Consider the following 16,064-nt stretch of genomic DNA (forward strand, 5'->3'; position numbering starts at 1 on the left):
TCTATCAATTAATCCAGTTAACACGCACCGGCCGATTTAAATATTTTTTGGAAATTTCATTTTTATTATTTTGAATATTATTTTGATACGCTGATGAGTTTCATACTAAGATTTTTTGTAGTCATCATCCATTTTTCAAGTCCTTTGTTATGGAAAACCTGCTAACCATTTTTGGATAGTTTGCTTGTTAGTTAAAGGTTTACAACCTATACCAGGACGCGCGCCGAGTTGGACTCGTCAACTTCACATAGGATGATGATTAATCACTCTACACTCGACTGTCACGTGACTTTTTCAACCCGTTCTCTAGCTGCTAGCTGGTCCTGTACAACTATTCGAAACCTTGACCATTGTTAATGATCTGGCCCGGCGCGCGCTACTTCGTAGCACTTGCCATCGAGAAGAAAGCGCGCACGCTACTTCGAAGAAATTTAGACGAGTAACATCCGTCAATTCGAAACCCTAATCCTCTAATCTGATCCCGACCGTAACCCTAACCCAATCCTCAGCAAAAGCATATGCTGTATGCTGAAACTTTGTAGCGCGATGCGTTACTGTGCCGCGCCGCGCACTCAATGAGGCTTCTTACAGCGAGATGCGCTACGGTGCCGCGCCGAGCTGCCATGAATTTACATCGTCAATTAAGCTGAAACCCTAACCCTAACGAGAAATTAGACTAACTTCATTATACGGTCATATCACGTGATCGAGACAATTTTTCGCCAATATCTCGTCAGGCGAGCATTTTACCCTTATGTCAGGGGGTGATTCGGAATCAACGTCCGAAAATACATCGATTGAAGTTGATTACAACTGTTGGGAGTCCTTTTAGAACAATCTCGAAGATCGACTGTAGAATGATTTAGCACGCTCGCTTCACATAGCCATGTGTATACGCGTACTGCGGCGATCGCGCGCTACTGCAAGCGCGCGAGCGAGAGGGCTCAGGTTAGAGCAACTCGTCGACGGTCCTGGATATATATAATATATGGAACAAATATTTTACGAGTATCACTAGGCGGTGCACGATAAAAATAAACTTGCTCGGATTTTAAAAATTTTTTTGATTCACGATGTCAATCCTTCGCAGCTCGGTGAGGCACAGTGGTGCATCTCGCCGATCTACCGAAGGATTGATGCATAACAACAAGACACCGCTAAAGACGCGCATTTTCTGAGTGATGTTAACGATAGCTATTAATTCACTGATGTCATTATTATTCAGCGTGACCGGTAATAGTTTAAAAATCAGAAGGAGATAAACACATGTTTAAAATTACTAAAAAAGGGAGTATCACTTTACAGGATTAATTTTAAATATAGTCATAATAGAAAGAGAGAGGAATTTTGTTCCCTTTGAATCAATCAAAACTAGATGAATTGTTTGTGAAAATACTTAGATCAAACTATCAATCTACAGGCTATCGTCAAACATGTGCAAGGCGTCATCTTCAGTGACATAATAGATAAGAGTTTATTAACTATCATGCCAACTTTAGAGACGGTAACCACATAAACTAAAGTTTTCCCAATCAAAATAAAGGGTTTTATACAAATAAAAGGTTTATGCACTAGACTGCGAGACAATTAACCTTATGCAATGCAGGTTAGTATAACTATATATCGGACTGAGTTGAAATTTCTGATAGCATGATAACCCCAAAATAAATATATGCCTGTGTCTGGCAATAGCGTTTCAGATGGCTTCCGAACTTGTGCGGATAAGATAATATAAAAAGATACAAATAAACGTATAATAACAATCTGAAAATTAATGTATCAGTACAGATCTTATACTCGAAATCAGGCACTTTCAAAACATTTCTCTTAAATTATCTTTCTTAAACACCGTTCAATTGTAACTTTAAATTAGAAATATTATGATGATCCGGACGATGATTAAATATTAAATTACAACTGATTATAGTTTATGGATTTCGGCCTGTCGATGCTGGAAGCTGATCAGCTAATCGTTAATCGTTACCATGTGACAAGAATAGTATGAATGAACCTCCCAATCAGTATCTATGTATCAAAAGAAAATATTGATCTAGATTCTAACTCGTCGGGAGCCCTTTTGAAACATCTCGAAGTTAGAGTGCAGAGTGCATGATTACTGATTATCAGCACGATTGGGTGAAACAAAGACGAAAACCGTGTGTTGATTAGAATTAAAAGAGGAAGATATTTAGTGATAATTGTGCACTCTTGCATTTAAGTTTTAATTGTTAGACTTGTTCGATGTAGGGCCTTTAATTTAACCTAATACTAATGGAGTTACTTAATACTTGGTAAGTCTAGGGAAAACAGGTGCTAGTTGTCGGAAATGAAATGGAGTCTGTTCCTGATCGAAGTTACATGAATGCTGATAGATTGATGCAGCTCAGCACTCAGCAGCCACTGTCTTCAAATAGAGTGTTCCAGTTCTGCAATCTGCAGTCTCAAATGTTTTCGCCCAGCTTTTCTTTCATCGTGGTTATAGAAGACAGACCTGAAGAAATACTAGTATAATGATATATAGGTACATGTCCAGAATGAGTAAAATTGTATTATCGGCAAATTTACTTATGTGAAAACTCCCAACAGGGTGGCGCTGGCCCAGAAGTACTGCACACAAGCAACCCTTTAATGATCACGCACGTAATTTGTGTGAAAATATGTAACTCATTTAACGAAGTCAGTGAAAAGAACCTACCTTTATTACCAATGTCGATTTTTTGCTTGTGATGAAGTAGTCCTCGCAAATGTGAGATATGTATGTAGTTTGTTTTTAAAAGTAGGATTGTAGTCATAGTCGATGTATAGCGACGGTAGTTTTACCAGCAGCTCCCTGTACAAATAGAAATGTGGTTTTTATATAATATTACTAGTTAAATTAATGAGTACAATGCAGGAATAAAAAAAATGTGTCTTAAATGTTTTATATTAAATGTGTTATAATTATATACCACCTTATATTCGTATAATATGTACTCACAAACAATGATAGTCCCAACTGTTTTTAATTGCTTATAAATTTAAACCTTCTTATTAAATAATTTAGATGACTGTGTCTGATCTAAAACTGCACGAGAAATAGAGAAAATTAGGTCTCAGACAGAACTCGACCGGGATATAACCGGCGCAGCCGGAATACCGGCTGGTATTTTGGCGATTTTGTACCAGTACCGGCCGGATTTTTGGGTTTTAGCCGGGATTTTTCCAAAATAAATTCAGTTTTCCTCAACGTTAATTTGAGTCCAAAATTAACAAATCTGTGAACATTTTCCTAAAACATTTTGACGAAGTCATTGAACAATGGAGACTGGAGTCAATCTATATTTAACATAATCATGGGTGTACGAATTATGGACTTCTTTCTGACTTTGACTTAATTATTGTGACTAAGTGTCACGGCTCACGGTCTTGTGTTACCGAGGGACAAGTAAAACAGAGTTCTCCGGATAAAGAAAGCATTAAGTAAATGCTATTCAGTATTCATCCTATTCAATTATTCAGGTAAGGTGATGTAAACTGTAAAGTGATAAGCTCCAACGTCAAACACCATGTTCAATTAAATAAGTTTAAGTAACCAATACCAGATCACAGGATTGTTTATAGTTACGGAGACTGTTGGAAACGAAGCAAACCAGGATTCGGACTCCTATCAGAAATAGTCGACCACCGTCCAGCCTCCCTCAAACTCAAATGCCCTACCTCAGACCACATCCACCTCTTCAGCCAGGAACAGCGCTCCCACTATACCACTACCAGCAGTTCCTACCGCCTCAGAGGATACACTGCACGTGCCCGTTATTCCTCATGCCTCGTCTTAAATGTCCAGTCCATGAATCCTAGTGCATCAAGTGCGAGCATATGGGAAGTGCCAAAAATCTCAGCTCTTATTCAGAGAAATCCAAAAACCACTCGTTACCGTTTATTGCACTTACGGAAACGTGGCTCAAGTCCTACATGTCAGACAAATACAAAATGTGCATCACCTCTTTCTCCTGCTGAGCAGAACCTCCCCTTAAAAGTAAACAAATCTGCATCGCCTCCCAACGACAATCCAGATATATTAAGCAGCAGAGACAATCATTTAAGGAGACTTCGATATCTATCAGGATCATGATTATACTGCCTGAGAACTCAGCACTTCAGGATGAAACATATAATATTTGGTTTTCTCGATTTCATTCATATTTAGACAGAAGTCCGTGTAGATAATTGGTTATAGAATAATTGGATATAATTTTATGCGAAGTTGTGTGTCTGCGAAAATATACGTGTGAACTGGTCATCCTGCAAATGCTGAAAAAGTAGATGTTACCTATCATAAAATAACCGCTCGCACCGTACAGTGTACACGACAGAGTTGTGACTGCGTTTACAAATTCTTTATCATATTGATGTGTTGCCATGGCAACCGAAACTCCATCGGAAGATCGGCCTGTAAGGCATAATCATGATAATACACAGTATCAAAACATTGCCATTGATATCATAGCAACATTCCAGAGATTAGATTATGTGTGTGTAAGAAAATGTATGTTATAGTATTATACAGTCTGCTAGAACATTCCGTTTACACATGGTGGCCGATAACAACTTGTTTAATTTATCTCCGAATTACACACAAATTTCTGAAAGTTTCGTAGACTTAAATCAATTACAGAGGGTGTGGCTATTGGCCAGCCCCTCTATTTTCACTATTATGGTTGAAACTATAAGAATACAAATTATATGTTACAGTGATTTTACAAAAGTCGAAACAGTAAAACACCAATTTGTAGGATACTTTAAATCACACCAAAATTGGTCCCAGAATGCAATGAAATCTGATGGCGTCGTTTTCAGTGAAAAAGAGGCCACACCCTCTGTAATTGGATTAAAGTTTACGAGACCTTTAGAAAATGAGTTATATAACTTGGAACTTAAACTAAGATAAATTGAGTATTTATACTCAATTTATCTTAGTTGCATGAGTAATATATATATACTCTCATTTTTTTAGAGCAAACGTAATTTAAATGGCTAAACACAATTCAATAAAATTTGGCTCGATCCGATTATCCAAACTATCAAATAAATGCGAAAATGAACCTTCTTTTGAAAACAATGAACACAAATATGTTTCGATTTGACAAATTTCTCGAACCAGTGGTGGTAGTAAGTCATACCAGAACCAATTATTTCAATTGGGCACTCAGTGACTGAGCTATTAATGCCAACGTTTGCACACTGACTTTTGGCCCACCCTGTATATTTATAATATACGGCTGGAAAAAATGTAACTGGATATCTGCCACAATGCTGCTATTATTAAGGTTAAAGTAACATTTAGCACATAAAGAAGGTCTGGTTTGCTAGGTTTTAATTGGTCGTATAATAACAAATAAAAATGAGTTAAGACTACAAAAACGGTCGATAGAACCTAATTATAATACCTGTATCGAGAACTCGACTTCAATGCACTGATAGCGTTGGTACTAACATTCTATCAAATTATGTCATATCTTGAGACTTGATAGCTGCCTGAAACAGTTTTGAGTCAACATTATCGTGATATTCTAGAAATTGAAACCAATTCTCAACTTTAAAAAAGCAGGTTTCAATAAATGCCATAGAATTAAATTCTACCTTTTTAAATTTTAAGAATTTGTTGATTTATTAAAATTCTGTCTCAATTAATATATAAGGGTACATGCAATGTATTTCGACACGCACTGTAGACTCACTTATTGGATTCGTGCTAGATGCTGTGTACGTCACCCTCTTAACCACCTCTATGGCGAAGATGAGGATGGTAAGTGCAAGTACAGTAATGTGAGGAGAGGATGGGTATCATTTAGCACATTTTTGCTGTAGGTGTAAAGTAGCTCTTAGTCAAGGAGTATATAATGACGGCACGACAAGGTTCTGCAACAGATCTCTGAACATGTTATCTTGTGAGCGCCGAGTGAACACTTATAAGAACAAGGCCAGCGATGTAAGACAGTATCATTGACTTAGTCCATGCTGGGAGGAAAAAAAGCAAGTACAGACGACCGAAAGGAGTCGTGGTTTGGGATCCTGAGTGGGTCTCGATATTGGATAGTGCTTTTATATATCGGACCTTATGATGTTCTCAAGGTCACCAAGACGGCACAGTCTTATGGCGGGAGGTAACGGTACCATCTAAAGAGCAGATTGCTGAATCATACAAGTAAAAACTCTACCGGTACAGCAGTCTTACAGCAGACTGAGATTCAAGCGAAAGAATTGTGCTGTTATAATTATGCGGTTAAAGTTCTAGCACCGGGAGTAGTTGTTCACGGTTTTGGAGAGAGCTGAGTAGGCTAGTACGGGATAGAAGGGAAGAAGCAGCTCACTGTTCCAGATGGATCTACTTCTTATCAAGGAAGAAGGAGTGGTAGGTATAGTAAGGAAGATTGGAGCCTAAGAGTTAACTTAACATCTAGAGGTACCACAAACTTTATCTCGTCGCCAATTGCGAGCTTTAACGGGTTTCCTCAAGTGACTCGATGGTTTAATTGTGACAAATCATGATACGAACTTTGATGAACCCATAATAGTATAGTGGCAATAATACTATGATAGTATTCTCATAAGTTCTACCCTTGCAAACCGAGTACAATGTACATACTAAGTGATATCAAGCTGCAATCTAAAATTTATTAATTGAATCTCAAAATAACTTCAAATTTTACCTAATAATTGCGACATCGTTGGAAGTGAGAAATAAAATACATTAAATTTTAATCCAATTCTGCGAGAGAAGATTTGCCCAGACAGCTGACAAGAATGTATTACCATACTTCCTGTAAATGTGGTAGTTAATAGGTCATATCAAACTTGAAAATTATGTCAAAGTTTTTCTCAGTCTCTGGTGTCAATCACCAGTATAAGAGTGCCCAGCCGCACCAAAACAACCTGCGATTTTTACGTGGGAAACATCGTATAATACACATGCTATACACTCTAGTTTTATAGCAGCTACTGATATCATGCGGCAGTATTAATAAGCATACAAATTCAGCGCAAAAAATTGTAAAGACGACACAAATTCATGCGGGATGTTAATAAATGTGTCCATGTTGAACTCAAACTCCGACAGAATAATATTTCAAATCGGATATACTATAATTAATCAAATGGTATCTGCTCATGTTCCGTCTATATAAACTACAAAACTTAATAAATTAGTGAAGTTCTGAAACAAAGATCACGACTAGGTTTTATCAAAATTGAAAAGAAAACCGATCGAAGTGCACTAGAGATATAGTTTAAGTTTAAAGGGTCATCATTACTAAAATCTCTTCCTAGCTCCTAGCAATCAAGTTGTTAATCCTAGTTCTACACCTAAACAAGTACAAAATTACAGCCTTACATTTTGAAATTTTTCGATATCCAGCTCAACATAAGACTTCGATACCAATAATGCATAATGGGTACATACCGATGATCGGTGTTCGTAAATATTTGATTATTTATAGTATTGAAGTTTAAAATCTTCCTAATTATGTAAGAATAACAAAAGGAATCACGTACTAGTGTGCTGTTACGAAAAACAACTATTTAATAAAAATAAATTAACAGTATTCGAGTACAAAATTAAAAATACAAACTCCAACATAATCGACAGACAAACTCAATAAATGAAGATTTCGTCGTGAAACGAGCTATATATACAGCTATAACGTAGCGCTCGACTCCAGTCTGAACCAAAATTAAGTCGCGTTCGTAGGAAATTGACCACCAGCTGCTGGTGGTTCGAATGTTGGTTTGCACACTACTGTGGTTGCGAGAAGCATTATTTGATGCGCGCGCGACCCAGTAGTGCATCGCGCTACAAAAAATTTTGTACCATTGTTTTCTAGAGACTGTGAGAATTTTCACAATACCAAATTTTTCATACCTTTTTGAAAATATCAGTGAGTTTCGCCTAGGTGCCATATTTGATGGTGCGCGGCTTTTGGAGCAAAATAAGCTGTAAAACATAAAATTCTTGACGGATGTTACTCGTCTAAATTTCTTCGAAGTAGCGCGCGCCGCTTTCTTCTTGAAATGTTGGCCCGATGGCAAGAGCTACGAAGTAGCGCGCGCCGGGCCAGATCATTAACACTGGTCAATAAAAGTCGCGTAATTTGACCAAATTCGTTGATTTTTGTCGTATTATTCGGATATATCTTCGGTTCCTGAACATGAATCATGCTGAAAATTTGTCAGAACCTTTCAATCATACTTAACTACCGAACCTAATTTAGTTGGAAGAGATTGGCCTTGATTATAAGAGGTCTAAAAAATGAAAATGACGAAATAGGTATAAATTCGTTGATAACTCAAATTCTGACCATCGAAATTGCTCAAACTAATTTAGGTTCAGTAGAACATAAGTGTTAACGTACGCTGATCAAATTTCAACAAAATTGTTATATGGGAAGTATTATAACTTTTTGATTGTTTCCGAAATAATGTGCTGGCCGAAATACGAGCTAAAAAACCATTCAATGGTCAGCGCGCGCGTCTTACGGTCGATGGCGCACGGCCTAGTATCACCCGTTTACTTAACGGGTGATACTCGTAAAATATCTGTTCCATATACGACGAGTCCAACTCGGCGCGCGTCCTGGTAGGTTGTAAACCGGTTTCACTAATTCACTCGCCATGGATTATAGGAAACGCGCGCTATTTTGTTTTCGCATTGGATATAAAGATTACCAATGATATTGCAGTGTTTAAGTCACGTGCGCGTGATATAGCGCGCTGGCGTGTGATTGAGATCAGATACAAACTTTTGTTCCTTCCTCTTTTTCACTGCCTTCTGATAAACCTATCGATCGCCTGCAGTTTGTTGAATATCTCTGTCATCTGTCATTTGCCTTAAAGTGATACCCTTATCGTAAGCTTTTTTTAGGGTTTCAATGTCATGACAGCTACATGCATCCAAGAAAAATGTATGATTTTAGTACTTTTCTATGTGGCACTGTTTATTGTTTCGTATTTTGCATTGTCGACCAGGACGAAAACCAATGTAACACCGAGTTGTAAACCTGACTAGAAAACATAATTAAAGAAAGTACCGCAACCTCGCACGTTAATGTTTAATTTTGAACCTTAAAACTATTGAAAAGTTTAGAATCATTGCAGCCATTTCTACTGTCATTATGCGACCAACTCTTTAGTCCCACTAGTCGACTAGTATTATTCAATTTTAATAGTGTGGTGTGCCCTAATTCATGAGGAAGTAGCCAGCTGATATTATGAAGTCGTGTTACTGTTATACTTGAGTGTACCATTAAAGCATGAGTTAAATATTTTGTGAACATACAGTAGCCCTTAAGGCTTAACTTGTATTGATAGGTTGTATAATTGATCTGTTCAGTCGTTTATTCTTAGTCACTCATTCTCAGTGTGTCGTGTTTACAAACAAAATCTTGATTGAGTATGTATTTGGGAGTTCGTTGTCCGTCTGTTCAGTTTTGGATATGAATCTGTAGTCTTGTTTCAGACTGGTGAGGATGTTAAACATTTTGTGACTTTATCCACCTCTTCCACTCGATCGGAGTTAAAAGATGTAGGACCTCCTTCCCTCCCTCCCTCCCTCCCTCCCTCCCTCCCTCCCTCCCTCCCTCCCTCCCTCCCTCCCTCCCTCCCTCCCTCCCTCCCTCCCTCCCTCCCTCCCTCCCTCCCTCCCTCCCTCCCTCCCTCCCTCCCTCCCTCCTTCCCTCCTTCCCTCCATCCCTCTGGTTCCATGATCGGGACGCAACCTTACTTTAATGGTATTTGGAGATATATCTCTAGGATAATCTTGGTTTAAGCTTTTTGATGTGTAATACATAGATTCGGGTGTAGGAACCAATGCTCCTATTTGTTCTTTTAGAGCTCCACATTTGGAAATTATGAATTTGAGTGTACTCAGTGTTATAGTTGTTTGGCGTCAGCTAGACTGGCATAAGTGGTCCGCACCCAACTAACAGCCAGCCATCTGATTGGGCAGCGTGACTGCTATTCGATAGCTTATTGGCCAGATTGCGTGTCACGTGGTACCCTACAGAACAGACGTGTGTTCAAGTTAATTTGCAGTAGAAATTCAACTGGGATGTTTGGTTTATTCTTCTTTGTTACTCCCTGTTGGCATTCTTGATCAGCGCTAATCTCGAGGGTACCAATTACCACCATTATATATTACTGCTTTCCACTATTTGGCTTTGATTCAGAATGACATCAAGACCTAAAAACCTTAGGTTCTTAACTCGACTCAGAATTGTTGATTTTCTGGTCAATTTCCTGGCTTTTCAACTGGTTGCTGGGGTAATTTCATTGGATCCTCCTGTCCGGGACTCCGGACAGTAATAATGGCAGGTTTGTTACTATGTATTACTGATATAAGAGTCAATTTTGTTTTGAGCCTATACCGTGTTCTTAATTACATCTGCTATCGTGATACCCAGTGTTATAATAGGTAGTATATAAGCTTACTGATTGTTCTACTATAGTAACTAGTAACTAGTAACTAGTAACTAGTAACTAGTAACTAGTAACTAGTAACTAGTAACTAATAACTAATAACTAGTAACAGTAGTAACTAATAACTAGTAACCAATGACTTTTTAGTTTAATTGGAATCAGTTACTGGTTAATTTTTCTACGAATCTATTCTTGGACTAAAGTTAAACTATTAATAAAGTGATTCAGCGGCACATGAAGAAGGTTCGAGAAGAGCGTACTAAGAAGTTCCTGGAACGTTGCCAGAAGTCCCCCCATGGTACTGAGTTTTCCCACCCGGAGGCTTCCCTGTAATAATGTCATGTTGCAGGTTTGTTACAATCGATCGTAACTTATATAATAATATTCTATTAACTTATGTTAAACTTAATATCATAACTTAAGGGAGGGGGGGGGGGGGGGGGGGGGTCCAACTACATTTTTGTACATGGCCACCAGATTTTTTCCAAATGTACATGTACAAAATGTACAAAATATGTTTTTTCCTGTTTGGAAATTCCCTGGATAGATTTACTTGCTGTGGCTAATTTACAATGACAGGTACATCACATGGGAATGTATTTGATTACTTTAACACCTCAAAAAAATTGAGAAATTTACAGAATCGATCTCCAAAACCTCTCAGAAGTGATATAATTCAACCAGAACCCCTACTATGCTATATATTGTGATGAGAAAACGAACCAATTGGACATTCCAATAGTATGTTTTATGTGTTTTTTCAATGCAGGGGCTAGTATGCTCACTACTAGTGAGAGTTATCATGTACTCCCAGACCCGAGTGCTTTGGCCCCTTGTGAAATCGATTGTTTCTGCTCATCGATTTTATCCCTGTTACTTGTGATGATGTATTAGTACAACACTAGGTACCGGGTTATATTTTGTGGTCCGGTCTTTAAACATACCATAATATCACTAGTACACTGCACCTTAAATGTATAGTCAAGTACATTTGTATCGTAACACATGCTTGGCTTGGGGATCACGTTTTGTGTTCGTTTTTGTCCGTTCGGTACCCTATATTTTCAAGACGGACTAAAAGTAGAACGGACAAAAAGAGACAAAAAATGTTATGGAAATAACATTTAGATGCTTCTCCTCCTTCTCCTCCTCCTCTTCCTAAGTCTTCCTCCTCCTTCTCATCAATCCTCCTTCTCCTCCTCCTAAGTCTTCCTCCTCCTGAGTCCTCCTCCTCCTAAGTTTTCCTCCTCCTTCTCACCAGTCCTCCTTCTCCTCCTCTTGAGTATTCTGAGTCCTCCTGAGTCCTCCTGAGTCCTCCTGAGTCCTCATCCTCATCCCCAGTCCTCCTTCTCATCCTCCTCCTTCTCCTCTTCCTTTTCCTCCTCATCAGTCCTCCTTCCTCCTCAGTCCTCTTCATAGTCGTCTTCGGGCAAGTTGATCGTTTAGCTCCGGACAGTCTATGCACGGTCCATGCAACAACAAAAGAACACTCCATGCACGGTCCCTGCACAATGAACACTTGATGCACACTCCCTGCACGGTCAGTCCCTGCACACTCCCTGCACGGTCTATGCACGGTCCCTGCACAGTAACATATGAATTATGAACACCACTTTTGTAATAACAGCTCCTCAACTTCACATCGTCCTCGTTCTCGTCCTAAGTCCTCCTCCTCCCCTCCTCAGTCCTCCTCCTCCTCCTCCTCCTCCTTCTCCTTCTTATCAGTCCTCCTCCTCAGTCCTCCTCATAGTCGTCCTCCTCCTCGTCCTCGCTCTCGTCCTCCTCCTCAGTCCTCCTCGTCCTTAGTCCTCATCCTTTTATTCCTCCTCCTCCTCAGTCCTCCTCAGTCCTCCTCAGTCCTTCTCCTCCTCAGTCATCCCCCAGTCTTCCTCCCTCTCCTCAGTCCTCGTTCTCAGTCATCCTCATAGTCGTCCTTGTTTTCCTCCTCAGTCGTTCTCGTCCTTAGTCCTACTCCTCCTCCTCCTCCTCCTCCTGAGTCCTCCTCCTCCTCCTTCTCCTCTTCAGTCCTCCTCCTCATCAGTCCTCCCCCAGCCCTCCTCCTCAGTCCTCCCCAAGTCCTCCTCCTCAGTCTCCTCCCTTCCTCCATCTCCTCCACAGTCTTCCCCCTCCTCAGTCCTCCTCCTCCTCCTCCTCAGTCATCCTCCTCCTCCTCCTGCACCTCCTCCTCCTCCTCCTCCTCCTTCTCCTCTTCAGTCCTCCTCCTCATCAGTCCTCCCCCAGCCCTCATCCTCAGTCCTCCCCAAGTCCTCCTCCTCAGTCCCCTCCCTTCCTCCATCTCCTCCACAGTCTTCCCCCTCCTCAGTCCTCCTCCTCCTCCTCCTCAGTCATCATCCTCCTCCTCCTGCACCTCCTCCTCCTCCTCCTCCTCAGTCCTCTTCCTCCTCATAGTCATCCTCCTCCTCGTCCTCGCTCTCGTCCTCCTCCTCAGTCCTCCTTGTCCTCAGTCCTCGTCCTCCTCTTCAGTCCTCCTCCTCATCAGTCCTCCCCCAGTCCTCCTCATCCTCCTCCTCCCCAGTCCTACTCCTCATCCTCCTCCTCATTCTCCTCTTCTTTCTCTTCCTCACTAGTCCTCAGTCATCCCCCAGTCCTCCTCAGTCTCTTCCCCCTCCTCCTTCTCCTCAGTCTCTTCCCCCTCCTCCTTCTCCTCCTCAGTCCTCCTCCTCCTCAGTCCTTCCCCAGTCCTCCTCCTCCTCCTCCTTCTCCTTCTTATCAGTCCTCCTCCTCAGTCCTCCTCATAGTCGTCCTTCTCCTCCTCGCTCTCGTCCTCCTCCTCGCTCTCGTCCTCCTCCTCAGTCCTCAGTCCTCCTCAGTCCTTCTCCTCCTCAGTCATCCCCCAGTCCTCCTCGTCCTCCTCAGTCCTCGTCCTCAGTCCTCCTCATCAGTCCTCGTCCTTAGTCTTTATCCTCTTACTCCTCCTCCTACTCCAATCCTCCTCCTCCTCTTCAGTCCTCCTCCTCATCAGTCCTCCCTCAGTCCTCCTCCTCAGTCCTCTTCCTCCTCCTTCCTCAGTCTTCCTCCTCAGTCCTCCCCCAGTCCTCCTCCTCAGTCTCCTCCCCCTCCTACTCCTCCTCAGTCCTCCTCCTCCTCAATCCTCCTCCTCCTCAGTCATCCTCCTCCTCAGCCCTCTTCAGTCCTTCTCCTCCACATCATTCCTCCCCCTCCTCAGTCCTCCCCCTCAGTCCTCTTCATAATCGTCGTCCTCGTCTTCCTCCTCAGTCCTTAGTCATCCTCCTCAGTCCTCCTCGTCCTTAGTCATCCTCGTCCTCAGTCTTCCTCCTTCTCCTCCTCCTCCTGAGTCCTCCACCTTCTCCTCCTCCTGAGTCCTCCTCCTCCTCCTTCTCCTCAATCTTCCTCCGCCTAGCCTCCTCCTCCTCCTGAGTCCTCCTCCTCGTCCTTTTTTCCTCATCATCAGTCCTCCTCCTCCTTCTCATTAGTTTACACAATTTATTGTTACTAAAATGTTTTTGAAAGCATTTGATTCTGTAACATGTTGACATGTTACTGTTACTGACGCAAAATGTGCTCAAGAATTTTTGTGTTTAACAGAATTTGACTCTCCAGTACTATGGAAAAGTTGTTACACGTTTTTTAATAAATAAAGTGATTTTCATCCCTTTTAATGTTATTAAAAATTGTGTAGACTATTCTTTGTATCTAACTGAGGATTGAAAGTTTGAGGACCATGGTCATTAACCGTGCTACCCATTTCTGCAGATAGCCTGTTACAAACTGTGGAGACAATTTAAATCAAAAGTTACTAAAGTGTTCGCTATTTTTTACAATTGTAATTTTACCAACTGCAACCGTACCTCTTTCAATTGTGGAAAAAGGGTGTGATTTCGGAAAATGCCCCACTCGTGAAAAAGTGTACCCGAGTCAATTGTGTTATTTAGGGTCATATTAGGCGGATTAGATTGAGAAACTTAGCGCCAGTCCCAAGGTGAGCAGGACTTTTGCCTGGTCCAGGATTAAGTACCTATGTTTACAATCATTGTTGATAAAATGATATATTGTATAAAATTGTACCTGTTAACATTCAGATGAACTATTATTTTGTACAGTGCAGTGTTTGACTGAATTTATTGTGTTTTGGTTCACACGCATGCCACACACACAAATTTTTCAATCCGTTTCCAGGGATTTCCGATTTTTTGTACATTTATGTACATGGCCATCAGATTTTTGCCAAATGTACATGTACAACAAGAATTGCGCCCGTTGTTTCGTTTTGGCGGACGCTAGATTTCCATTTCACATTTACTATAAATTTAAGTATAAGCTCCAATCAGCTCACTTCAATTTTCATGATAATAATATTGATAAATTATGCATCAAATACGGGAAACACTTGAAATTCAGTTCAATTGCCGGAGAACTTAACTTGTATCTGTAAATCAAGAAATTATCAGCAAAGGTAAACTATACTCGTGTACACATCAATACACTACGCGTGCCATGTACAAATTGGGCGTATTACCTAATAGTAATATTATACATTATATACATGCATCATATACATTATAACACAGTCGCGCCGCGCATTCATAGATCACAGGCTATTTATACATCACATCTCCGCAACCAATCCTCGATCGCGCGCGCCCAACTTTTTCGTTGCATGGTAACGAACGGAAGGAAGGACACACGACATATATATTTAAACCCACCTATCTCGTTCTCCAAAATCCACGTTTTTCTGCAAAAACCTCCATTCGTAACCTTTCACTATTGCCTTTTTTCAAAAGGGTGAAAAGGAAAAAATGTACAAAAATGTAGTTGGACCCCCCCCCCCCACTTAAAAAAATTATTGTTCCGGACGGTAGTGATATTGCGGGGTGTAACAAGTTTACAGTTATAACCTCACTTTATTAATAATTGTTTGGTGTAATAATTGTTTTGTTAAACTGATGATTGTTTGTGTATTTCTCAAACTAACATATTGGTCAGGCATGTACGGAGACCTCCCTGCTAGCTCCAGCTCCTAAAAGGACCTAATCCTTCTGATAGAGAAACTGATAGAACTCCTCAGTCCTCAAGTCTTCCACTGGTAAAGTGTAAAGACTGCAGTTTGTACGAGCTGGAGCTCTTGTTTCACCCCAGGGTGGAAAGGTGGTACGCTAGTCCAGACCATGGAACATCAACGTCCTGCTGTTATTCAGAGCACTGATGTGGCTGGATGGAAACCAACCTCTAAAATTAGACTTGTTCTTCCCGGTACGTGGTGTTTTATTTGTGGGAAGAGTGCCGTTAATAAAAATGAATCTTCTTTTCCTGTAGCTTATATATCCTAATATTGAACCCGTCTCTGATCCTGATCTAATACTGCAGTCATTATAGTGAGTAAGATAGAAGTAGTTAATAAACCTCTCCAAAAACGGTCGACAGGTCGTGGCTAAGTAATGAACGAACGAGAGCTCATTTTTGTCACGTGACAGCACTACTATAAAATATCCCTTATTATACATTCCCTACTCTGTGATCACCCTCCCCCCTCAGATATTCTAGAAGAGGAAGGAGAGAAGGAGGAACCACACAAAGGAATGTAGAACGTGTCAGGAGGAGACCTCATCACCCAAATGTACACCGCCTCCGGG

This window comes from Bolinopsis microptera, chromosome 3, assembly GCF_026151205.1.
Source record: "Bolinopsis microptera isolate Bmic1 chromosome 3, MBARI_Bmic_1.0, whole genome shotgun sequence".
Lineage (NCBI taxonomy): Eukaryota > Metazoa > Ctenophora > Tentaculata > Lobata > Bolinopsidae > Bolinopsis > Bolinopsis microptera.